Genomic DNA, 26,636 nt, shown 5'->3' with positions numbered 1-26,636 from the left:
TTCCCTGTGTATGTCTTTCTCTTCTATCAGAAGATCGGTTGCTTAAGATTTTCTCTTTTTATTTCCTTGTCACTTTAGCATTTAATCGAGTGCATTATAGTTTTAATAAAGTAAGTTCTCATTGGTTGTTGAATGGTTGAGAACATAGTAAGAACGAGTTTGTTGAGAAAAGTGTACAGGTTGAATTAGGGCTGAGATGATAACCTAGGAGTGGTGTGCAGGTGAATAATATAGAATAACTTTAAGGCAGCTAAACACCTGGGCAGATGGCTTTCTTTTCACTGTGTTCTCACATGATATTTGCTTGACGTGTTTGGGTGGAGAGACAGAGGAAACAAGCTCTCTGATACATCTTCTTAAAGGGGTACTAATCCCAGGAGGCCCCACCCTCATCAGTTCAGTTCAGTTCAGTTCAGTTGCTCAGTCATTTCCAACTCTTTGTGACCGCATGAATCGCCAGGCCTCTCTGTCCATCACCATCTCCCGGAGTTCACTCAAATTCATGTCCGTCGAGTCGGTGATGGCATCCAGCCATCTTATCCTCTGCCGTTCCCTTTTCCTCCTGTCCCCAATCCCTCCCAGCATCAGAGTTTTTTCCAGTGAGTCAACTCTTCACATGAGGTGGCCAAAGTACTGGAGTTTCAGCTTTAGCATCAGTACTTCCAAAGAACACCCAGGACTGATTTCCCTTAGAATGGACTGGTTGGCTCTCCTTACAGTCCAAGGGACTCTCAAGAGTCTTCTCCAACACCACAGTTCAAAAGCATCAATTCTTCAGTGCTCAGCTTTCTTCACAGTCCAACTCTCACATCCATACATGACCACTGGAGAAACCATAGCCTTGACTAGATGGACCTTTGTTGGGAAAGTAATGTCTCTGCTTTTCAATATGCTATCTAGGTTGGTCATAACTTTTCTTCCAAGGAGTAAGCATCTTTTAATTTCATGGCTGCAGTCACCATCTGCAGTGATTTTGGAGCCCAAAAAGATAAAGTCTGACACTGTTTCCACTGTTTCCCCATCTATTTGCCATGAAGTGATGGGACCAGATGCCATGATCTTCGTTTTTTGAATGTTGAGCTTTAAGCCAACATTTTCACTCTCCTCTTTCACTTTTATCAAGAGGGTTTTTAGTTCCTCTTCACTTTCTGCCATAAGGGTGGTGTCATCTGCATATCTGAGGTTATTGCTATTTCTCCCAGCAATCTTGATTCCAGCTTGTGCTTCTTCCAGCCCAGTGTTTCTCATGATGTACTCTGCAAATAAGTTAAATAAGCAGGGTGATAATATACAGCCTTGATGTAGTCCTTTTCCTATTTGGAACCAGTCTGTTGTTCCATGTCCAGTTCTAACTTGCTTCCTGACCTGCATATAGGTTTCTCAAGAGGCATGGTCTGGTATTCCCATCTCTTTCAGAATTTTCCATAGTTTATTGGGATCCACACAGTCAAAGGCTTTGGCATAGTCAATAAAGCAGAAATAGATGTTTTTCTGGAACTCTCTTGCTTTTTCGACGATCCAGTGGATGTTGACAATTTGATCTCTGGTTCCTCTGCCTTTTCTAAAACCAGCTTGAACATCTGGAAGTTCATGGTTCACGTATTGCTAAAGCCTGGCTTGGAGAATTTTGTGCATTACTTTACTAGCATGTGAGATGAGTGCAATTGTGCAGTAGTTTGAGCATTCTTTGGCATTGCCTTTCTTTGGGATTAGAATGAAAACTGACCTTTTCCAGTCCTGTGGCCACTGCTGAGTTTTCCAAATTTGCTGGCAGATTGAGCACTTTCACAGCATCATCTTTCAGGATTTGAAAGAGCTCAACACCTCATGCGAAGAGTTGACTCATTGGAAAAGACTCTGATGCTGGGAGGGATTGGGGTCAGGAGGAGAAGGGGATGACAGAGGATGAGATGGCTGGATGGCATCACTGACTCGATGGACGTGAATCTGAGTGAACTCTAGGAGTTGGTGATGGACAGGGAGGCCTGGCGTGCTGTGATTCATGGGGTCGCAAAGAGTTGGACACGACTGAGCGACTGAACTGAACTGAACTGAACTGGAATTCCATCACCTCCACTAGCTTTGTTCGTAGTGGTGGTTTCTAAGGCCCACTTGACTTCACATTCCAGTATGTCTGGCTCTAGATGAGTGATTATACCATCATGATTATCTTGGTCATGAAGATCTTTTCTGTACAGTTCTTCTGTGTATTCTTGCCACCTCTTCTTAATATCTTCTGCTTCTGTTAGGTCCATACCATTTCTGTCCTTTATCAAGCTTATCTTTGCATGAAATGTTCCCTTGCTTTCTCTAATTTGGCTTCATCTAAATCTAATTACCTTCTTACTCATTTCCAAATGCCATTACATTCAGGATTAGAGCTTCAGTATACCAGGGCTTCCCTGGTGGCTCAGCTGGTAAAGAATCTGCCTGCAATGCATGAGACCTGGGTCTGATCCCTGGGTTTGGAAGATCTCCTGGAGAAAGGAACAGCTACTCACTCCAGTATTCTGGCCTGGAGAACTCCATCGACTATATGATCCATGGAGTCGCAAAGAATTGGACACGACTGAGCAACTTTCAATTTCATATGAATTTTCAGGGAACACAATTTAGTTCATAGCAGAAATATATATCTTGCTAGGATGTACTTTTCCAAACTCATCAAAAGCTCAGTTTTGTCTTGACTCTTTGTGACCCCATGGACTGTAGCTTACCATGCTCCATCCATGGGATTTTCCAGGCAAGAGTACTGGAGTGGGTTGCCATTTCCTTCTGCAGAGGATCTTCCCAACCCAGGGATCGAACCTGGGTCTGCCACATTTTAGGCAGACGGTTTACCATCTGAGCCACCAGGGAAGCATATACTTAATACATATGTACTTAACCAATAATAAACTTCAATATGACAAAATTATATATTCAACATTCGTATATATGCATTCACAATTATATGTGCACATATATACATTCCGAATTATACATTCAGCATTAAATTTCTGTAAAATATATGTATTCAGCATCCACATAAGATATAGTCAATGAATAAACAGAATAAAACTCTATAGCTGAAAGAAGTCACTTATCTTTATTTTGCAAAAACAACAACAACAACAACAACAAAACACCAAATGTAAACAGAATGGGCTAAATTAGCCTATACATCTACATGTATCTTGACCGTAGTTCAAAATTATAAGGGCAAGGAGACAATTCTAAAAGTTCCCAAAGAAAATCAGATTGACATCAGACATATTGACAAAGCTGCTGCTGCTGCTGCTGCTGCTGCTAAGTCGCTTCAGTCGTGTCCGACTCTGTGCTACCCCATAGACGGCAGCCCAACAGGCTCCTCTGTCCCTGGGATTCTCCAGGCAAGAACACTGGAGTGGGTTGCCATTTCCTTCTCCAATGCAGGAAAGTGAAAAGTGAAAGTGAAGTCACTCAGTCGTGTCAGACTCTTAGCGACCCCATGGACTGCAGCCTACCAGGCTTTTCCACCCATGGGACTTTCCAAGCAAGAGTACTAGAGTGGGGTGCCATTGCCTTCTCTGATTAACAATGCTAGATAGTGGTAAAGCTAGAATTCTAATCCTAGACAAACTAACATTCAAGTGTGTATGAAGAATAAAAATACTCTGAGATGTCCAAGGATTTGTAAATTTTACCATCCACAAACTAATTCTAAAAGGATTATTCAGGGTAATCTGCTGCACAAAAGTAAACACATTAACAACAACAACAACAAAGAGCACACAAAAAGCCAAGACCTAGAAAGGCTACCTAGAAAGTGTAAGGAGAAAAGTAAAACCCAGAAATACTTGTTAATGTAAGCGGTTGGTTGTATATCTGGAAAATCAAAGGAAGTCCTTAAGAGCATTCAATATAAGGCTGATAACAATGTCGATATCCAACAAAGCCAATGCTTTTCTTACATATCAGCAATAACCACCTAGAAAACAAAATGAAGAATACTCTTTTTACAATGAAAAGAGCAAATACATAGAAATAAACTTAAAACATGTACAGAGATTATGTGAGGAAAACTGTAATGCAACTGAGGATCATGAATAATAACGAATAAATAGAAACATCATTTTCTTGTATAAGAAGAATCAACATTATCAGAATGCAACTGTACCCTAAATTAACCAATAAGTTCTACAATTTTAAAATAAAAATCCCAGTGACATAATGTTTTGGAAAGTTGACTAATTTGTCCTGATATTCATATGGTAAAATAAGCATAGGCTGTGTAGAAAAATTCTTCGGAAGAATAAGTTAGCAAAATGACTTACCCCATCAAATATTAGAATAAAAAACTATAGTCATTGAAAGAGTGTACTTTTGCTAAGGAGATAGGCATGCTAGTCAAAGGAGCAAGACTTGTTTATTATAAATTGTTTGATGTCATGAATTTTGTGTCCCCAGAAAATTCATATGTTGAAATATTTACTACCCTCCAGCACCTCAGAATGTGACCTTATTTGGAAATAGGGTCATTGCATATATCATTAGTTAAGGTGAGATCATATTGCAGAGGTGCACCCATGGATTTACATACAGGATATTTGTTTCTAATTTTGAAAATTAGGAATCACCAGAATAAGGAACAACATTTATTGCATTAAAATATGCTATATCTAAGTGGCAAAATACTATGCAGCCAAAAATATAATGTAGAAAATACTATATACTGAATGATTGCAATTTGTGGGAAAACATAGATACATGTACAAATACTTAGAAAAATTGACAAGCAAATAACAGAATGTTATGTTTTTATTTCTGAAATAAGAGTCACATTGTTGATATTTCTTTATAATTCTTTATAATTTGTATATAATACAATTAAAATATATATAGTATGGGTAGACTTTTGCTATTATTCTCAAACAATGAGTCACACATACAATCTATATGTATTATGGAAAAACACAAATTTGAGATAAATTTTTCTTTTTTTCTTCCCTTGTCAAACCCATCTTCCTTTTGCCACATGTTGCTCATCTTGAAGCAGTCCTTTCTGATGCTCCTTTACCCAGAGCTCAGTAAGAAGGCTCTGTACACAACAGGAATCAAAGTGTACCATCCGGGAGACAGATAACCCTTTCCGAGAAAAGCTCTATTTTCATCCTTCCTTGCCCCTCCCCCTGCTCTTGTTCTGATACTTTTGGAGATTAGAGATTTTAACTGTATGACTTGTGAAATGCCATTTTTCTTCCAACAGCTGTGTTTATGATATATAATCTATTAGCTGCCCATATGCCAGCATTTAAAAGCATTCTGATGGATAATACTCAGCAAGGGATTAATCTTTTCCAGCATCACCCTCTTGACCTGCAAATGTACATTAGTGGGGGGTATAATGCCTGCTCTGACATTTGTTTGCAATGTATCCAAATACATTCTGGAATGCACATTCAGGTTTCCTGGCATTGAGACAGACAGGCGAGTCAGCACTGAGACATATAGTTCCCATATGCCAGGGTTAAGGGAACTAGGACTTGTTGAGTCTTTTCACTGAGCTTTGCACTGTGTACTTTCATGGCGTCCTCCCTTCAGTTTTACTCTGCTGCACATTAACCATGCCAGCTAAAGTACAATGAGGTCATGTGGCAAAAAAGATGCATTACCGGGTTTGGGCCTTCTTATGTGTTCTCGGTGGATCATGTGACCAGGAAACCCTGCAATATAGGGCTTTGGAGACCTCCCTACTTTTCCACCAGCTTCTCTTGTGAGATCTGAAATTCAGTTTCACATCCTGGTTTTGCCATCTGCTATCTGTGTGAACTTGAGTTAGATTACCTAGTGTTTCAAGGCTCTGTGATGGGAATAATATTATCTATATCACAGAGGTTGGGAGAAAATAGAATAAATCATGTAGGTGAACCAGTGTAGACCTGAAACATATGAATTATGTATTACATGTTTGTGAAAACAAAATAACATTTTATGTTTTAAGACTGATTATTTTGAGTCATAAAGTAACATGTTGTTGTTCATGATTTCTCTATTGAGATAAAACTCTTTTTAGGAGAAGTAGTACTATATGCTGGAAATAGTTAACAATTCAGGTTAATTGACAGCTTCTTGAAACTAATAAGACCCACTGGAGAAGGATCATAAAATTAATTTTGAGGGGATCAAAGGAGCAAAGTCTTTAGTTAGTGGATCTGGTCTTCTGCCATCAGTTAATATCTTTATTTTGAGTAATTTCCCTTCTAAAGTTTCTGCTATATATAAGCAATGAGTTTTCTCTGAAAAAACAGCTTATATAATCTTATTTACATGGATCTAGTATTACATCTTGAGTATTTTTCACTTCCTTTTATTAAACAATTCAAAAGGAGAATATCATTTGAATATTTAATATTCAAATATTATAATATAATATTGAAATGTAAATATTAATAAAATTGTAGGTTGAGCCATAATAATATTTCCTACTCTTAGTCAGCTTTGAAGTTTGAACTTGACTTTCCTAGTTATGAAACAGAAAAGGAGAGTAGAATTATCATAAACCTTGAGATTATTCATTATATTGGGTGATAATTTGGGGCAAACTGCCTGATTTCTCCAGTCTCAATTTCCCTGTTAAGTGGGATAATAATATCTATTTTTGAAGGTTGTAATAGGGTTTGATGAGATCAGATATGGGGAAACACATCTATCACAGAGTTTGATGTGTTGGCAAGCAAAACTGGTAGCATTATAATTATTTTATTATTTTGCTAGTTACTATCACATTGTTCATATTCTCGACTGAAATGCTTTGAGAGGGACAAGAGACCAATATGCGTTAGAGTGTGAGGACAACTCTGAAATTGTGGTCTGTTTCAAAGTTTTAATTGGTTTACTGGATGGACTAAAATGAGATTACAATTGTAAATAATTACAAATGGTTTAAATAAATATTATTTTTCTGGTTAGGGAGAATTTCAAGTTTTGATTCATTTTTGAGACTGACCATTAAACCCAATTACTGCAATATGTCAATTCCCTTAAGCCAAGGAGTAGAAGCACACCTCTCATTAAACATGGTTCCGTTTATTGGCTTATTACAATGAGGGAGAACACACTATGGACCTCTAAGAATGAAGGTGTTAGGCACGACTTCTGGGATTTTCCTGGAGAAGGGAATGGCATCCCACTCCGGTACTCTTGCCTGGAAAATCCCACGGATGGAGAAGCCTGGTAGGCTATAGTCCATGGGGTCACAAAGAGTCGGACAGGACTGAGAGACTTCACTTTCACTTTCTGGGCTTTAAGCTTGTGGTAGACCTGGGACAGGCTTAAGGAAGTGAAGCTTTGCATGGGATTGAATGCTCTTAGGAAGCATGGGTAAATCTATGCTGGAGTATTTTCATAAATCTTAGCTGGATGATGGACAGAATAAAGCGAGGCTAAAGGAACAGTCACTCACATCAGCCAGAATGGGCATATTCTTGGTCATTTCTGTGGGTTTAGTCTTTTGTCTTGATCCATTGTGGTCACAGAATGGCTGGCCTTTTCCCATGCTGGTATTTTGTGAAATTGTTTATGTTCAATTTCTGTTTATACCCCTGCCTGCCTAAGAGTGCCAGGCCAGTTCCCAGTTTTCAGTTCCTTTCTAAGTTTCCTATTTTCAAAGAATAACATTTACAGGTCAAGGAGGCATCCCTAACTATTTATTTTGAGTTTAAGTTCTGACAAAAATGAACCAACACCAAGGTTTCCCCAGTTTTATCCAGTACCATATTATATAATTATCACTCAGTATTGTTAACCAGTTCCATTGCAAATTAAATGAATATTTTACAAAGAAACTTTATTTCATTTCTGTAAATAGGCATTAATATTTAGTGACTCGTAATAAGAGCTAAATATAAAAGAAAATACAATGTAATAAATTCTAGCTGGATGATTTTTCCTGCTAAAGATTTTGAGGCTAAAGCCTGCTCTCATTTCATTAAAAAAATTTTTTTTGAACTTGAAGAGAGGTTTAAAATTATCAGCATATTGAGATTTTTCACTTGGTATGATTTTAAGAATTGAAAAATAAGCACAAATTAAACTTATTACTATGATCATCATCAGTATTTGATACCAAGTTTGAATGCTATCTAAAACAATCATACCCATTCTTATTTTTACCGTGTTTGTATGCCTCTCACGTATTAAAAAAACACTCACCTATACATTCTATATATATGTTTAGCTTTCTGAGTCTGAAATATCCAGAAGATAATTTTTGCATTTGGTGATCTATTACAGCTGTTTTATTGAAAACAGAGTGCTTCCATAAGAAAGAAAATTGCTCTAATTCATTTTATTAACTCTTTGACATAGGTTGTTTTGCCCGTAGAAGGAAAGTCTTTGTACACTGCATAGGGATTTACATAGGATCTAATTTCCAGTACACACCATCTGCAAGTGCTCTTTCTTTGTTTACAGTTATCCTTGCTTCCATTAATTTTTAAGCAGCAAGATGAAATAGCACATAAGAAAGAAAACTAAGCCAAACCACAGGACACTTGGGCCTCCTTCTTTCAAAAGCTATCGCTATAACATTGGGCATATCACTTGCTTCATTTTTCTCATCTCTGAAGTCTTAACCCAATTCATGTATTTGTCGTAAGAATGAAATGAAGTGATAAGCTGAATGATAATATGACTATTTACTAATAAGAAGCAAAATTCTTCTACTTAGGCAGCTTGTGTTGTACCCATAGGTTTACAGCCTTAGCAAGCTTTTTTTCAGTGAGAGACTTCACATAGCAGTTTTGATCACAGAGGGTTAATCTTAAGCCTGTAACTTTTCATGATCATCTAAACTTTAGTTGTGGATTGAATGCTAAGTTGTTTTCGTTTCTTTTGAACTTGGAAGGCCTTCTTCCAGATGGTGTCATGCGGCACAGTGTTCGTGTTGTAGTTCCTGATGACTTTGAAAGCTCATTCCATCAGAGATGCCTCACCACCTCACTAGGGACCCAGAATAGCCAGCCTTACCATATGTTTCTCCATCCCTGCCCTCCAAGTTCTTTTGCTGCTTTGCCTGCATGACAAATATAAATATGGCTCTGGACCTAGATTTCTCCCAGATGAGCAGACTTCAAAGTAAGTGTGAGGTCTCCAGGAGAAGACTTTTCCTTTGTCCATCTGTGTGCCCATTGCCAACTACGTGTCTGGTTTTCTTAGCGATAGAGTGATTAAAGGAGGTGACAAAAGTAGGGAGACAGAAAAGAGCCCAAAGTGGTTTGTGATTATCCAGAGCTGGAAGTGAATGGGGGAAATCAGATAAAAGTAAATTTTCCATCTGGAACAACACATTACATTGAGAATGACAAATTTAGTGCAAGTAGCAGGTTAGCAGTGACATGGCATCAACACATACACTGTAACTTTGCATGTCATTATTTAACATGCTAATATATCACTATTATATGCTCATTACTGGCAGCAGCATCACGCTGCCCAAGAGATCATTATTTACTCGAGGGCCATGTCAGTGACTGATGAGGATCGTATAATGCAGCAGCTACCCTAGGTTTTTCATAATGGAAATGAAATAAGACTTGTGGGTAAGTCAAACTACAGATATGGTGGAGTGAAGTAGAATGGCCTTCCAGTTCTTTCTGGGGACTTGACTATCATTCCCAATCTGAGTATATAACGTTCATCTGCAAACTCTTAGACTAACACTTTTTCACTTTTTCTTTCTGCTTTCTTTTCTTTATCTTTCTCTTCTTTTGAAAGTGTTTGCCATGTTTTGCTTTCTTGCTTCTTTATCTTTTGCAGTCTCTTCCTCTTGGGCCGAGGAATAGTTCCCTATAAATGCTGTATTTCTTTCTATTCTTAAACAACGTACAAGTATTTATGGAGTAGGCTCTCAGTGCTTCCCAGTTGTGAGGTTCTGTTCATAGTTGTTGAACTTCACTTCCTTCCTCTCAGAGCACTGCATATTATGAAATCATGGAATGCCTGGCTTGCTTTAATATAATGGTGCCTCTTGGCAGGAGGTATGACAAAGGCCAAAACGTTGGTACCAGTACAAGAAAATGTTCATCAGACTATGAACTTACATGCAGGGGACATTAGATCTTTCATATTGTACCATGTTGTGGGCAAGATGCCTGACATACTGGAAATACTCAGTAAATAATGCTTTCAGAAAAAGAGACATTCATCTTCATGGTGGATGTTGACTAACGTTTTACAGAATGAATAGAGTGAATAAATGAATGCTGTTTATTCAGTTTTATTTTCCTACCCTTGTTTAAATCTAGATAGCTTTTTCATCACATTAGGTAATTGTGAAAAGAGTTAAGGAAATTTGGTATTAATTATTTCAATGCATTTTTCTCTTACTACAAACCCTTATGGGGCTCTTTTATCGCGTTTGAGGAGTGAAATGACTAAGGATAATATTTTAGTAATAATTTAATTATCACCACAATCTTGGGAAATTTCATCATCCCCTTTTTGATTCTTCATCTTTTTTTACATTTTTTAATTTTTTAATATAAATTTATTTATTTTAATTGGAGGTTAATTACTTTATAATATTGAATATTATATACTGAATATATTATAATATATTATATATATTATAAAGTAATATTATATTACTTTATAATATTGAATATTGAACCTGGACTGGCAATTTGTTTCACACATGATATTATACATGTTTCAGTGTCATTCTCCCAAATCATCCCACCCTCTCCCTCTCTCACAGAGTCCAAAAGACTGTTCTATACATCTGTGTCTCTTTTGCTGTCTCACATACAGGGTTATCATTACCATCTTTCTAAATTCCACATATATGCATTAGTATACTGTATTGGTGTTTTTCTTTCTGGCTTACTTCACTCTGTATAATAGGCTCCAGTTTCATCCACCTCATTAGAACTGATTCAAATGTATTCTTTTTAATGGCTGAGTAATACTCCATTGTGTATATGTACCACAGCTTTCTTATCCATTCATCTGCTGATGGACATCTAGGTTGTTTCCATGTCCTGGCTATTATAAACAGTGCTGCAATGAACACTGGGATACACATGTCTCCTTCAATTCTGGTTTCCTCGGTGTGTATGCCCAGCAGTGGGATTGCCAGGTCATAAGGCAGTTCTATTTCCAGTTTTTTAAGGAATCTCCACACTTTCTCCATAGTGGCTGTACTAGTTTGCATTCCCAGCAACAGTGTAAGAGGGTTCCCTTTTCTCCACACCCTCTCCAGCATTTATTGCTTGTAGACTTTTGGATTGCAGCCATTCTGACTGGTGTGAAATGGTAACTCATTGTGGTTTTGATTTGCATTTCTCTGATAATGAGTGATGTTGAGTATATTTTCATGTGTTTGTTGGCCATCTGTATGTCTTCTTTGGAGAAATGTCTATTAGGTTCTTTGGCCTGTTTTTTGATAGGGTCGTTTATTTTTCTGGAAGTGAGCTGCAGGAGTTGCTTGTATATTTTTGAGATTAGTTGTTTGTCAGTTGCTTCATTTGCTATTATTTTCTCCCATTCTGAAGGCTATCTTTTCACCTTGCTTATAGTTTCCTTTGTTGTGCAGAAGCTTTTAAGTTTAATTAGGTCCCATTTGTTTATTTTTGCTTTTATTTCCAATATTATGGGAGGTGGATCATAGAGGATCCTGCTGTGATGTGTGTTGGAGAGTGTTTTGCCTATGTTCTCCTCTAGGAATTTTATAGTTTCTGGTCTTATGTTTAGATCTTTAATCCATTTTGAGTTTATTTTTGTGTATGGTGTTAGAAAGTGTTCTAGTTTCATTCTTTTACAAGTGGTTGACCAGTTTTCCATTCTTCATCTTCTTTACCATAATCAGTGATGAGAAAAATAGACCTGTCTAGAAAAACATATTTTCCAGGACAATATTTCTTTTTCCAGTTCTCATATTATCACAGATTTGCTGCTTGAACCAAAGTCCTGGTAGGGCTGGTTATAGGACCACCAGGACCATTTGGGGATATATGCTCAAAATCAAAGTCTAGGAAATCCCTTGTCAATCTTTATCTAATAATTCCTGTTAGATCATTTAATTTCAGAATTTGCTTTAAGAAACTCCCCTAGAAAAATTAAATATGACACAGAAAGTTGACATCAACATGAAATATTAACTGCTTTATAATTTTTCCTTTTGTTGATCATTTTCCTTTAATGTATTTGCAATTTAATTTTGATGTGTAACCATTTCTTTATTGCTTATTTTTCTGACCTCATTATCAAGCTCATCCCCATAGTAAGATTTTTCAGTATTCATTAAATGTTTATTGATATTATTGCTATCAAATCTTAAAGGAAAAATTTTGTTGTCATTTGAAAAAGCAATGCATCAAAAAGCAGATGACTAATGATTTTCCAAAGGTTAAAGAAATACATTGTTCATTTTGAAAAATGTAAATCTTAAATCATTTTCTATGAATGTACTAACAAAACTTCCTCCTAAAAATTGTAGTACTGGAATAAAAACATTTTCTGTTGTTCTTAGGAACTTGGTAAACATTTTTTTATATTGAAAATAACTATACTTATTAAAAATAAAATATAAAACTCATTTTCACTAAGTGATGAAGCAATATGCATTTCTTAAGCTACCTGGCCAAACAAGGTAGCTTCATTAACAAGGACATGTTAATTCATATCACGATACATAGACACACCAAGAACAGAGCCAAAGTTTAATGCTGCCAGCAGTAATGTAGCCCTGCTAGTGAGGTAGACTTCATGCCTCTGCTGTGGACTCCTTGCCAGTAGACTGTATCTGATAGATGATCTACACTGCTCATTACTTGGTTTATTCTTTTCAAGGATGATGGGAAGAATAAGTCTATAGTAGCCATGTTTTTCCTTCATTTCTCAGACTGTCTGAAATGTAAAGAGAACACAGTCCATACATTTTTGTTTTTATTTACCCTTAATTCATCTATATACTATTTTGTAAATATAAGTTAATAACCAGAAACTTGTTGGAGTCTTCATTTCTAAATATAGAAGAAATCCCCCTTTGTCACAAATAAACTAACTTGTCGCTAGGGAGTTTAGTTTTTATTCCAAATTAAAAAATAAAAATTATAACAGGTTACAACTATAGAAGGACTTTATTATAATATTTCAATATATAACAAGTACTAAAAAGAGATCATCTATCAGATAGATGCAAAGCACCAGGCAAAGATGACTTGGTTAATGTAAGTACCTTAGAGCTCTCTCTGTAGGTAAATATGCATATGTATATGTGTATATATATGTGAGTGTGTAGTCTGTTGCCAAAAAAAAGGGTCGTTGCTCAGGCAACTCATATAGCTCTCACAAGCAAATCAGAAACATCGGAGCTCCTTCCCTCATCCTCCTGTCTTAAAACCCTTCCTTGTGCATCTGGGTGCTTATGCTCAGTTGTGTTTGACTATTTGCGACCTATGGACTGTAGCCTGCCAGGCTCCTCTCCTCTAGGCAAGAATGCTGGAGTGGGTAGCCATTTCCTACTCCAGGGGATCTTCCTGACCCATGGATCAAAACTGCATCTCCTGCTTCTCCGGCATTGGCAGATGGATTCTTTACCACTGCACCACCCAGGAAACTCATCTTAAGTGCCTCTTATTAACAAAATTAACAAGAAATACAGTTTGTAGAGTCCCAGTCACAGCCACAAAAAGCAGAGGAGAGAATTGGGGCTGAAAATAGAATAACTGAAACAGAAAGCAAGCATCCAAACAGCCTCAGCTGTAGATCCACTTTGTACTGCAAATAACCACTCTTCATGAATGTCTTATGTTAATTTATTTGTTTTAATACAATGTTTTGTTAGAGCCTCACAAAAGCTACTATCTTAGGGGTAAGCACAGAACCCTAACTCCATGTAACTGCCTTTTGTTCCCTTGCTGTTTCCTGCAGACTCTTCTCATCCAAGACATACATTCCTATTAGCACATAGCTCCTAGTTTGATCATAGAAATAAAAGCACAGTGTTAGCCAAACTCATTCTCAGTAAGATTCAAACGTATTTTCAGCCCTCAGTAGCTGAAGCATGAGCTAAGAAATGCAAAGCTTGGGCTTCCCAACAAAATCTGGTCCTTTAGGATTTTCAGTAACTTACAAAGCATGGTTTGCCAACCTGGATGCCCCATGGTGTTAGCTGAGAGGCATCTCAACGTTCATCATATTCTCCCTCCTCAGCCTCTGAGTGTTTTGAGAAGTGCTTCATTTGTTCTGAAATGAATGCCTTGCCACTTCTTTCCTGTATGTTTGCATGATATTTTACATATACTTAATCCATTTTATGTATTTAGTTAGATAAAATAAATTTGCCTTGTAAATAGTTAAAGGTTCCTCAAGATAATAAAAATATCAAATTCTGATCTGGTAAATGTATGTTCTTTGGAAGTGAAAATTTACAGATATGAGGGCAAAATGATAGGTTAAAAATTGAAGTGCACAGAGAATATGGCAAATGCTGCAAGTGAATCATGAGGGTAGATGGTTAGGATTGAAAAAAAAAAGATTTTTGAAAATAGTATGCTCAAGTAGAAACCCTAATTCTGGCACTAATTGGCCATAAGCTCTTGGTCAAGATTCTTGACCTAACTGGGACTCAGTTTCCTCATTAGGAATACTGTTAGTATTTCTGTTATTGTTGTTCAGTTGCTTAGTCATGTCTGACTCTTTGTACCCCATGGACTGCAGCACCTCAGGCTTCCCTGTCCTTCACCATCTCCCGGAGCTTGCTCAAACTCATGTCCATTGAGTTGGTGATGCCATCCAACCATCTCATCCTCTGTTGTCCCCTTCTTCTCCTGCCTTCAATCTTTCCCAGCATCAGGGTATTTTCTAATGAGTCAGCTTTTTGCATCAGGTGGCCATAAATACTGCTAGTATTTACTTCATAAAATTATTGTGAAGTTGGAATGAGATTGTCTATGTAAAGAATTTAATCTAGAACCTGGAATGCAGTAAATACTCAAAAAATGCTTGAGGGTGAGAAAAATTCCAGGCCCATGTAAATATAGTTTTTTAAATTAAATGTGATGAAATTCCTCGTTTCTTCCTTTCAGTCTATGTAAAACATGTAAGAACTAAAATTCAGACTTGTTTCTGCTATGTTTACAAACTGATTGCTCTTATTCCTTACAAATTTGTCTTTTTATTTTTAATGCTTTTAAAATTATTTTAAAGGCATTTTAGAGAATATTACTGTCTCTATATTTGTCCCTTTTAACAGAAGTTTAGGAGAGATTGATGCTGGCAAGAGAGAAATATGGAAGACAGTGGGCTAAAATCCCCAGGGCCCTTTTGGCTTCTCTATGCCTATCCATATTACATGATATCCAACATGCATCCTCTGATCACAATGCAGTGAGATACTGGGTAAGAACAAACCCAGTTGACTTCAGGAGGCCAGATGCAATTTAGTCTAACCTACCTGTCCCCTTACTTGTTCACTGAACAACAAGTCATTCTGGATACTGTAAAAACAGATGAAAACACACTGCCATTAATATTTCTTGCTTTATCCTCCTCTTTGTTCCTTTTGGAAACGGAAGGTTTTTGTTGGCTGCTAAGATTTAAAAGTTAGGATATGATCTAAAAGTTGGCTGATTTGGAATTTTGTGTGATCTCTGTTCCAGTTGTATTTCTCCGGGTATAATCAAGTAGAGGCTGATGCAGAAGAGCCTCACCTTCTCATAGGTCCATGGAACTGTGTACAACCATCAGTTGCACCCTCAGCAATTTTTAAGCCATTCTTTTAAATTCTGCTCAAAAGTCTCCCAGGATTGTAACCCCGATGCCTCTCCTCATGTGTAGATCTGTCTCACGTTCATGGGACCACTTCTTTCCTGTCTGCTTCCTTACTAGACCATAATCAACCTGAACTCAGGACTAAGCCTTATTGAATTTGCACTTCTGGACCTAACTGTACCTTGCACATAGTGGGCATTCAATAAAATATAAATATTAATAAATATATATTAATATGTATTCAATACAGGATATGCTAATAAATTGATGAACACAGTTCAGTAAAGGTTACATTAATAAATAGATGAGGATATTTCAAATGGCTGAATGTGGCGTAAAGTCTGAGAAGGAATTGGCAAATGGGGATAACATGGAATATCGAAACTGACAAGGATATTACTTGACTGGATAAAAAGAGCCATAAATCTAAGTGGGGTTTAAATGGAGATAGAGATGAGAACACTTGTGAAGATAAGTTAATAGACTTTCTGTTTTTATTTATAAACACATTTTTCTGGTTATAGTAACATTTGGTGCTCAAATAAAGGTCAAGGTAATTACTGAATTATTCTAATAGATCATGAAGGAAGTAGAATGTTATTCAGAGTGGTAATTAAGTAACTTCCAAGTTTGACCACACTTTGCTGATTAAACTCTCTTCGAAAATAGCAGTGAAGTAAATAAAAGTATAAATGAATCATATGTTGTGCACCTGAAACTAATATGATGTTGTATGTCAATTATAACTCTAAAAATAAAAAAAATACTTTTAAAAAGTACACATTTATATCATATGCAACTTATAAAGTACTTGTAGCATCAGAAGATTTAGTGTGTTGAATATAGTGATGGAATTGTCAAAGCTTTATATATGGAATGAAGCAGTTTGGAAAAGAAATTTTTTATAAAATTTCACATTGGTTTTAGGAATGCAAAGTCCTTTGCAATGTGCCTATTCCAACCTCAACCCTATGTATCTCTACAACCTCATTTCTTCCCAGTTTCTTCCAGACCTCAGTGGAAGTGTCACCATTCAATTCTAGTCTTTTGCATACGTGTCTTCCTCCATTCCATCCTTTAGAATCTGCTCAAATTCCAGCTGTTCTTTGGAGTCTACCCCGACTCCATCAGTTTGGGCAATTCCAGCGTCTGTGCTTCAGCAGTTAACTATATCACTTAACTTACGCCTCTGTCTCCGCCACACCAGAGGGTGTGTCCTGAAAATCAGGGGCCATGTTATATTTGTATTTATGCTTTTACCACCTAGCACCCTGCCTGCTATAGAGTGTCCTTGTCATTGTTTAGTTGTTAAGTCATGTCTGACTTGTTTGCAACCCCATGGACTGTCGACCACCACGTTTCTCTATCCATGGGATTTCCCAGGCAAGAATACTGGAGTGGGTCACCATTTCCTTCTCCAGGGATCTTCCTGACCCAGGGATTGAACCCATGTCTCCTGCATTGGCAGGCGGATTCTTTGCCAGTGAGCCACCTGGGAAGCTCGTTATAGAGTGTGTATGTGATGAATAAATCAATGCTAAGTGAGACTTTAGGACCTCATGATTTATTTTTCTCTTTGGCCAGGCGGGGTCCTTATTGCTGCCCGGGCTTTTCTCCAGTGGTGCATGAGCTTCTCATTGCGGTAGCTTCTCTTACTGCAGAGCACGGGCCCTAGGGCGTATGGGCTTCAGTACTTGCAGCACATGGCTCAGTAGTACTCCCAGGCTCCAGAGTACAGGTTCAGTGTTTGGCTCATGGGCTTAGTTGTTCCGTGGCGTGTAGAGTCTCCCCAGATCAGGGACTGAACCTGTGTCTCCTGTAATGGAAGGCAGGTTATTTACCACTGAGCCACCAGGGAAGCCCTCAGGAATTTGGAATGAAAAAAAAAAATCTAATTGAATTAAGTGAAGAGTTGACTCATTGGAAAAGACCCTGATGCTGGGAGGGATTGGGGGCAGGAGGAGAAGGGACAACAGAGGATGAGATGGCTGGATGGCATCACCGACTTGATGGGCATGAGTTTACGTGAACTCCGGGAGTTGGTGATGGACAGGGAGGCCTGGCATGCAGCAATTCATGGGGCTGCAAAGAGTTGGACACGACTGAGCGACTGAACTGAACTGAACTGAACTGATGATAATGCTTCTATATTTGGATGTGATGTGTTATATTAATTGTGGGGAAAAGTAATTTGGGAAAAAAGGAGAGGAAAAAAATAGGCCCAGCAAATAGCTGGAGCCTCAGAATCAGAGGGCAGGCCTGGGCTACACTGCAGTTTTTGCCACAGTATAAATCTTACTTGGTTTTAAACCCAAGAAGATGTACAGCCGAGCTTTCACAAATCAACATTTTCTAGGTATATGAAAGATCCATTTGGAGTTCAGGCCTACCAGTTCAATACCTTTTCCCTCAATGACCATAGCAAGCAGAAGGTATTTAACTTCATGAATTATAAAATGACAAGAAACATTTCTGTATTGGTTGTGGATTCAATCCCACAACAGGTTCAAAAGTTCAGAAGCAGCTAATACCTGAATTTATCATAGTAAAGGTTACTACATGAGCAGCACTTTTAAATAATATATACTTTAAATTATTGAAGGTAAGCAGCAACAGGTAAGAACATAGTCTTTTTAAGTATCTCTTGTTTCCTAAAATGCTTCAGTGCTTTTCCAGTATTCCTTAGGGTAATAAATTATAGAACTATGTACATTTTATTATTAGCAGAAAACTGCTTAGAATATTTTATTATAAATAGATATTTTAAGTCTCATTTTCTCCAGATGTACTAATTATAATGGAACACTTATTGAATGTTCTGTGCCTGGCACTACAAAAACATTTCATAGACATTAACTCATTTAACAATCTTATAAAGTGATTTCTATTATCAACCCCATTGTACAGATGAAAAAACTATAGCTGAGAGAGCACCAGAAACAATCTTTTCTTACTTTTATCTCCAAAGTTTTGCTAATTCTATTGCCTTTGCCCAGAAAGTTTCCTCTCTCTCAATCCTCTATTCTAGTTTCTCTTCAAGGCTAATTTAAAATTTCTTTCATGCACTTTCCTTCAATCTTCCCAAAGTTTTCTGGACTACTGTGGCTTCCTTTATACAATTATTCATTAATTCATTCATCCATCCATTGTCCATCCACCCATCCATTCACTTTTATTAGATATTATTGTGGGAAAGGTGTGGGAATTCTCTGGTGATCCTGCATTCATTTATATGTTGACTTGTGCTTTTGCTTCGCATGGTAGGCTTGTCTCCCTAATGAGGTCAGAAACTGCTGGAGGGCAAGCATATCTGAAGCTTCTTTTAAATGAACTCAGAACCTGCATACTTTGTGTTAGGAAGTTCAAAAGAAACCAGAGTAGGAGAAAGAAGTGGTCAGACAATGTGCAGAACCAGGAGAATGTTCAGTACTATTTAGATCTTCAGAGTGGTTTATAAAGATGACAAACAACCAAAAAGACAACTGTGTTTAGATATAGTTGGGGGCAAAGTTTCTATTCTTGACACTCAGTGCTTCTACTACTTGAAAAGAGACCCTTGGTGCCTAGAAAGTGGTGTTAGTCTTGGGGCTGAGAGCCAGATATCAGAGAATTTAGGAGGTTAATGAGGAAGTGAAGAAAGTAGCTTTAGGTCTCTCATTCAAGTATTTGACAGAAAATGGAAAGCAAATGAAATTCTAATTATGAAAAGGCCAAAGAATGAGATTTTTAACATACAAGAACCTATACCTGCTAGAAAGCAAACACTTACAGAGAAATGGTTGAAGAATTTCCATGACTGACATGAAATTGTCCCCCACCCCTTCTAAGGGAAAAGAGAAGATAATCCAGTTCATTCCTCTGACCCTTGCAAGTGCCAGCTAACCCTCTGGGCTATTGAGATCTGTCCTTCATTCCTAACTGTCAGACAGAGCAGTTCCTTTCCCTGCCTAAAAGGCTGTCTGACAGATATTGACCAAATATAGCTGCTTTTTTCTTTCATCACCATTCAATTTGCTTAAATAAAAAGTCCAATGAAAAATGACTTCCTCGAATATATCTATACTGCATCCATCCTCTCCCGTTATTTTTGGATGTCTCTCTGGAGTGATTTGGTTATATGCATGTAACTCCCCATTCACCAAGTCTAATATGCAAGTCTTAAATTTTTAAAATTGCCTGGGCGGTCTATGGACAGTACAGAAACAGTGCAGGTCGTCCGTTTGTGACTTGAAATCTGATACTCTGAATCCAAAGGAATTACCTACCATATCCATCTCTATTGCATTTCGTGTCTCCTTTTCCTCCCCGTCGTTCACCAGACAGTAATGTTCTCAGATCAAATATCCTCTATAAATTGAGAGGACATTTAGCTGATTTATGGGGCTTTTAGCTATTATATACTTACCTATTCAATAAAAGTAAGTACTTACATCACATGACACATATGCTACCTTCACAATGTAAGATCTTTCCTTCAAGGGATTCAGGCATCAAATTGTAATGAGATTTCTTGTAGCTAATACATCACTTAAGGGCAAACTGACATTCTGAATCTATTTCTTTCTTTCTTTTTTTTTTCTCAATGGAATTCTGAACACAGCATTCTTCATAAGATCCTTAACATTATTAAAATTTTTATTCTCTTTTTTAAACAGAATGTAAACCTGTTGCATAAAGAAACTAGGAGCAGGAATATTGGTTTTGCACATAAAATCAGAAAAGGAATATTGCCTTGGTCTTTTATATAACATTGCCAATTTCCAGAGCCAGAAGCAGAGTAAATGCTGTCTTAGCATCTACGCTGTAGGAAAACCTTGAGGGTAAATACATCTATGTGGGATCTTATTTCAGTGTATCAATCAACCCATCAACAAGAAATGAACAAATATTTACTCCACAAAGTATCTGAGTATATAAAGAAGCGTAAGACATATCCCAATAGAGTAAATTGCTTGAAAGTCACTGTAAATTCAGGCTTTCTCAGCATTGGCTCTATTGACATTTTGGGCCAGATGGCACTTTGTCGTGGGTGGCCATCCTGTGCATTGTAGATAGTTTAGCAAAAATCTACCAGCTGGAAGCTAGTAGCACCCCTCCCCCAATTGTGAAAACTAAAAAAAAAAAGTCTCGAGACCTTGCTAGTGGTCTCCTGGAGGACAACATCACCCTCAGTTGAAAAACTCTGCTCTGACCATACCTACCAAGTGAATATGATTATTGCAAAATTCCAGTCTGTTTGGATTTACTACTGCAAAACCATGTTATGACTCTGGGAATATTGGAAATGTTACCTCTTTTATTCCCCGTTATTATGCTTCTTGGTGCTGTGAATGTTAATTAATTAGTAAATGTGATGGGCTTTCCTGGAGGCTCACTAAAGAATCCACCTGCCAAGCAGGAGATGTGGGTTCAATTCCTGGGTTGGGAAGATCCCCTAGAGAAGGAAATGGCAACCCACTCCCCAATATTCTTGCCTGGGAAATCCCCTGCACAGAAGAGCCTGGCAGACCACAGTCCATGGGGTCACAAAAGAGTCAGGCATGGCTTAGCAACTAAACAACAACAAGCATGGTGATAAACACTTTCAAGAGACAGGTTTTAGTAAACCTGTTTGCTATATTGTGGTTTAGGGAGGCTCAGAAATTAAAGCAGATCTGAATCACAATTATGGAGTAAGAGAAGGTGGTTGCTGGTACTCATCCCATAGTATTGTTCATTGGAGTGACCTAAAACCTACTTCTGGCTAGAGATTCCTCTATTTCAGACCTACACAATATTCATTACTCATCATCTCATTGTAACTCAAACTGATATTGCCTAAAAGTGAATTTAACATCCTGCTGTATGCTGAAGGTTGATTTCCCTCCCAAACTTGCAGGTCACAACAAGAAGATGGCCATTTATGAACAAGAAAATGGGTTCTTATTAGACACTAAATCTGCCAACAACTTGATCTTGGACTTCCCAGTTTCCAAAACTGTGAGTAATAAATTTCTGTTGTTTATAGGCCACCTCATTTATGATATTCTGTTATAGCATCCTGAACAGACTAAAACAAATCCCATTGCAAAAATAAGTCTGCTTCCCAATCAGCCTATTTCTGTTTATGGGGTCAGTATTCTCTAAAGGTCTTATCCAACCTGTCCATATCCTTCCCCATATTCCAGAAGCTTCCAGGTCCTACTGGATCTTCCTCTTCAGTGTCATTTCAGTTGAACACTAACCTCTCTTGTTTCTGAGGATCAGCATCCTCACAGTCACCTGGCTGAGTCATTGCCACACTTCCAAGGGCTCCTAGCCTCAATGTCCCCCTTCCTCAGACCCTCTTGCATGTGCTCTCAGACTTTAAATACCATCTGCCACCCACTTCAGGGAACTGTATCATGTAACTCTAACTTTTTGAAACAAATACAGATTTCTTAGCATGCTGTTCTGAGTTGTTCCTCTGTTTATTTCATTTTTTCCATCTCAACAGTTTTTGTTTGTTTTGTTTTGTTTGCAGGTCTGACTAGATCTTCCCAATTCATATTCACATTCTAATCACCCCAATCTCTGTAGTTTATGTTTCCTAATCCAGTATGTTCTTTCCTCCCTGCTGCTAACCCAACTTTATACTTGGAATAATGATAATTACTATTTATTGAAAACCTAAATCCAAACAGGTGCAGGGCTAAGTGTTTACCTATGTTACATCAGGTACTCTTAGCCCTACTTGTCAAGCTCTGAGAAGTTAAGTACTGTGTCCAACTTCACACAGCTAGGATATGGCAGGATAAGTATTTGAATCTCATTCCATCTGGCTGCCACACCCAAGTTCTTAACCATTAAGTGCAGTGTGTTACACAATCCCTTATGGGTTTACATGTTTGGTGTTAAGTGAAAGATGGGTAAACACAGAATAAGAAGAGTTTCTTTCCTGAAATGACCTGTCTTCCAAGGAGGATCTCTGGAAGTTTACTCTTTTCAGGAGTAAGTCTGACAATCCATGGGCTCTTCAGTTGTAAAGAGAAACAATAGACTTTGACGAAAGAGTAGCTGGAAATTTGCATGCTGTGGAACTAAGATTATAAAACCCATGCATGACAGCATTTGGCTAGTAAATACACCCAGTGGGCACCTTAGGTATCCACCACTAGTCAGTAAGGTCAAGAATATAACTCAAGAAGAAGGCAAAAAATAAAAAGGAGCAGAAGAAAGTAGATTAGATCTAACACTGAGAATCTAAGAGTGACTGGAAGAGGGAAATCTTTTTCTAGTGAGGAAAAATTTATGATAGAATGAGCTCTCTACCTATATTAGAGAGAATTAATTGGGTATATACATTTTCTTTACTTGAGTTTAATAAATTTTAATAGGAAAAATTATTTGTTATATTGGTTCATCTAAGCTAAACTTGTTTCTATTTAATTAAAATCTATGGTCTTATTTAAGGTATTGTACAATTGTAATGTAAGAGAATATAAGCATTTGAAAGGTATTATCTAAATGTACAAGATAGGATTCCTTTTGATTGATTCTTTTAGGTTATCTGTTACATAATAAGCTCTTACACAGTCTCAAAAGAGGACATAGTTTGCTTATTGTCTAATTAATAATATTATATTAGGTACCTTGGGTAAACCAAAAATTATTATAACACAATTCCCAGTCACCAAGGAACTTAAAATCTAGCAGGGTAATTAAGACAAACTCACAAAGAGGTATAACATAATGCAGAAGGTAATACATGCTATAAATATTCTAAAACAGACTTCAGAGATTTCTGGAAAAGGAAACATTTGAGGTGGTTCTTAAAGGCATGGTTTGGAAGATATAAAAAGGAGATGAAGGAAAAGAAGGGATTTTACATACAGGAAATCTTATGATTCACTCATATCACATCACATAAAGATTTGAGGGTAAGGGTGGGTGCTGGGGTCTTGTTCCATCAACAGCTATAGGTAGTATGAGAAATTTCAACAAATTTTCCTGAACAGTACTTGTATTCCTGGCCAGCTGGATAAAGCCCAGGTCTGATCTTATGGACTGGAAGAAGCCACTTGAGTATATAACTTGGGGAACTTTGAATCTGACATTAGAGACAAATTTGTACAATACACAGTCTTTTAACATTTTAGATAGGAACCCATGTGCAATATGTAAAAAGAAATTACTTTTTACACAGATCTCATAGGCAGATGAATATAGGAACCTAGTCAGGTTTATGAGATTATTAGATGCTCCAGGAATAAGATAATGCAAGAATGGAAAACAGACTTATAAATGAGAATTATAACAAGAGAGGTGATCAAAATTTAGCAATTGATTTGTTGAAATGCATGTGTTGGCAACAATTTATCTCTTGCAGTGTCACAAACTAAGTTTATTTGCTCTTCTAAACATGGGAAAATCTGATTAAATAATTTTTATTACTTTGTATATATACAATTAAAAAAGAGTTGATGAGAACTTCAATGAGTGTATTAATATTTTGAGAGTAGTTTGGCTAGTTTTATCTTTGGCTTCAGAAGAGATCTGAAGAATTAAAAAATTTCTCAAAATTCAAAAAAATTTTTGAAGGTGATAGATTTTTTAAAGGTCAGAAACAAAATTAAGACCAAAAAAGAAAAGGAAATTCAGAAGCCTGGTTTATCTAGACTAGCTACATTCCAGAAATTGAGTTGGTAGTATTGATATAATTTATCTTCAACATCCCCATCTTTACTTTAAACAGGACTTAATAAAAAACAATAAACAGCTATGACTTTTTAAAACTAAAACTGAAATATTATAAAGGGAAAATTAGCTTGGGATTTACCCAAGGGATTTACCCTGGCATATCACATCCGTTGATTGTAAGTATCAAGGCATTTTTATTTTTTCTTCTAACGGTATAAAAATAAACAAAAGCTGCATTCTTAATAGCTACATTTAAAAAATGGGAAGGACAGCACTCATGATGCCAATACAAATACTGCATCAATACACTACAAGCATACAAAATGCCAGCCAGCTTGGCAAAAAATCCTTTCAGTAGTGTTCTCAAGCCCACTGCCATCTCAACCCCTATTGGAGCTAAGGTTGAAAGGATAAAAACACACCCTTGTCTACAATTCTGTCAGTCAGGGTCAAAGGGAACAAGAATTGAATTAACACTCTGAAAGGTTTCCTATTGCAGGTGATAAACCCAAAAGGTATATATAAAATCACCGCAAAGGAGAAATCTGTTGTCACTTGTTTTGTCTGGTGATACAAATGGGAAACTAAGAGGCTGCTAGTTTCTAAATAACATCTCTTCGCAGATAAGATAGATGCTGCCTAAAGAATCGGTCAACCCAGGGAAACAACTGATCTTACCTGAGCTTGGGATCATGTAGATTAAATAGTGGGTAGACTTTTCTCCCTAGATTTTATCTGGTTTGTATAGTGTACTATAGTCCAGTGAAAACATCACTGGGCCAGGACCAAATCATATTCAGCAGTCAGAGTGATGTCTAGGAGAATGTTGGAGGTGTCTACCCATGAAAACAGCATCTATCCATGAAAACTTGAATTTGGTCTAAAGTCTTTTCCTTGTTCTTAGTGGATCTTCATCTGGGCAACATAAGAAACTTACCTGAATATTCGTTTTGATTTCTTTTTCTTTTCTTTACTGGGAGGAATAGTTATAAAGCCAGTGTCATTTTATTTTTAACAGAAAATTTTCTAAGGGAGATTCCTAGAGGCACAATATAACACTTAATGTTAGATTTGTGTTAGAGAATTAAATGCAGATCTCAGATTTATAATTGCAAAATAAAGGCATAGAAAACTTTGGATTTTGAGAATCTCACCATGTGTTAGAATAAAAGGACCCATGGTGGTCCTTCTGTAGAATAGTTTGGTTAAAAGCACACAAATGAAAACATGACAATAATCATTTTTAGAAACTTGAAAATAAATTTTGACTGATGAGCTAAACTATTTCTCCCTCCTCTGGAGACAGAAAAAAGATGAAATGTTTTTACTCTGAGTGAGAGAAATTAAGGTAAGATATAATAAACTTCTGGACCAGAACTATCCAGTAAAACTTTCTTCAGTGAAATAGAACTGCCTCTGTGCTGTCCAGTATGTTAGCCACTTGCCATATGTTGCTAATGGATATTTGAAATGGGGCTGATGTGACTAAGGAACTAAAATTTTAATAAATACTCACATGCGGGTAGTGGCTCCTGGATTGGACCAGGTGGGTCCAGAAAAAGGGAGTTGTTAAACATCAGACATGAGGACCTCAGTGAAGTAGGAGAGTGTCAGCAATCTCACAAGGCCCTTTGCTGGTCTCCTTTTACTTCAAGTTGGGCCCCCTCTACCACAGCCTGACTTTGTCTCATTTATCTAATGAGGATTCCAAAAGTTAGAATAAATCCTGAATTTGAAAATCTGAAATAGCTGAATAGAGGCCTCATTTTTAAAACATTTAATTATTTATTTGTCTGCTCCTGGTCTTAGTTGTGGCCTGTGGGATCTAGTTCCCTGACCAGGGATTGAACTCAGGCCAGCTGCTGGGAGCATGGAGTCTTGGCCACTGAACTACCAGAGAAGTCCTGAGACCTCATTTTTAAATATTAAGAAGCATAAGTTATATTTAAAAGGCCATGAAGACACTCAGTTATCATTTGGCTAGGGGAAGAGCTTAAGATATATTATTATTCAAAATATATCTCTTGAGAAGACCACAGATGATAATATGATATACTATCCATGTTACAGATGATGTCCAATATAAAATGAGTTTGTGTTTCAAAAGTTCATGTGTATATATAGTAAAGTAGAATGTGTAAGTAGCAAACAGAACTCAGAATGTATTTTCCCATTGAAAACTTAAAATTAGATTACAAAGTAACCAAAGTAGAAAACAAATCACTCAATAGTATTACAGCATA

The 26,636-nt window shown here is 37.1% G+C and overlaps 1 long non-coding RNA gene across 1 annotated transcript in view; it reads left to right on the top strand.

The window, feature by feature from the left end:
- LOC138443486 (uncharacterized) overlaps positions 1–26,636 on the top strand; it is a 507,027-nt gene that overhangs the window by 364,455 nt on the left and 115,936 nt on the right. Inside the window, exon 8 of the long non-coding RNA XR_011258175.1 lies at positions 21,614–21,714. This is a non-coding gene — a long non-coding RNA (uncharacterized lncRNA). The remainder of the gene's footprint in view (positions 1–21,613; positions 21,715–26,636) is intronic.

The sequence above is a fragment of the Ovis canadensis genome, chromosome 7 (assembly GCF_042477335.2).
Source record: "Ovis canadensis isolate MfBH-ARS-UI-01 breed Bighorn chromosome 7, ARS-UI_OviCan_v2, whole genome shotgun sequence".
Taxonomy (NCBI): domain Eukaryota; kingdom Metazoa; phylum Chordata; class Mammalia; order Artiodactyla; family Bovidae; genus Ovis; species Ovis canadensis.
The sequence above is the reverse complement of the archived record's forward strand: the minus strand, read 5'-3'. Positions and strand labels throughout refer to the sequence as shown.